The sequence below is a fragment of the Mycetomoellerius zeteki genome, unplaced genomic scaffold (genome assembly GCF_001594055.1).
Source record: "Mycetomoellerius zeteki isolate Tzet28-1 unplaced genomic scaffold, Tzet1.0 scaffold134, whole genome shotgun sequence".
Classification (NCBI taxonomy): domain Eukaryota; kingdom Metazoa; phylum Arthropoda; class Insecta; order Hymenoptera; family Formicidae; genus Mycetomoellerius; species Mycetomoellerius zeteki.
Genome location: NW_017256276.1, coordinates 98,320 through 99,532, shown reverse-complemented (window position 1 = coordinate 99,532; position 1,213 = coordinate 98,320).

The following is a 1,213-nucleotide window of genomic DNA, read 5'->3' as shown; positions in this document are numbered from 1 at the left end:
TTGGATTAAGTAAATAATAAAGATAGTATCACTTAGGTTTTACTTTTTATTTTGTAGTAGAATTTAACTTGGCGCCACAGTTGTTGATATCAAATCGTTTGTACAAATAATACATATTAGATTAATATTCATTATTTAATTTGGCTATCAAATCTTTTTTACGAATAATACATAAAATTTCGATAAAGTTAATTAAATTAACAGAATTTAACTTGGCGCCACAATTTTTTATATAAAATCTTTTATACAGATGAAACATACATATCATTAGATTTAGTAAATTTTGTGATATAATGATTTTCATGCAATAATTTTTGAAGGGGAATAAAGCCATTATAACTTGGGCTGGAATGTATCATATACAAAGAATTTCATCAAACAGGAAACGCAATTAGTCATCAGTTCCACGGCCGATTAAGTAATTGACATTGGTGAAACCGGCCCAAATGGTGGTTTCCATACGAGAAGCACGCACGCTTAGCGCTTTTTTTACCTTTTTCTTAAAAAGGTAAGTTTGTATACAATTAAAGTTACTATTACTCAATTAAAAAATCCCACGACCATCCTCATCATCTTATAATAGTAATATCAAAATATTTAGACGACAGTCTTCTATATAAAATTTATGTTATTAGACCCAATTAAGGGTATCGTGAAACTGGCCAATCACAGTCGTTCCATTCTTCCGAGGAACAGCTATGATTGGCTAATTTCATAACGACGGATATTAATACACCCGATTAAGGGTGTCGTGTAAATGTATAGACAACACCTTGACACCTAATTCCTCGACGACGAATACCCACTTCCTCGATGGCGAACACCTAGACATCCGTTTCCTTAATAACGAACACCTAGACACCCATTTCCTTAATAACGAACACCTACACACCCACTTTCTCGACGGCAAACATGTAGACAACACCTAGACACCCTCTTCCTCGACGGCGATCACCTAGACACCCATTTCCTCGACGGCGAACATCTAGACACTCATTTCCTCGACGGCGAATACCTAGACACTCATTTCCCCGACGGCGAACACCTAGATACCCACTTCCTTGACAGCGAACATGTAGACAACACCTAGACACCTAATTCCTCGACGGCGAACACCTAGACACCCACTTCCTCGATGGTGAACACCTAGACACTCATTTCCTCAATATCAAACACCTAGACACCCACTTCCTAGACGGCGAACACCTAGTTA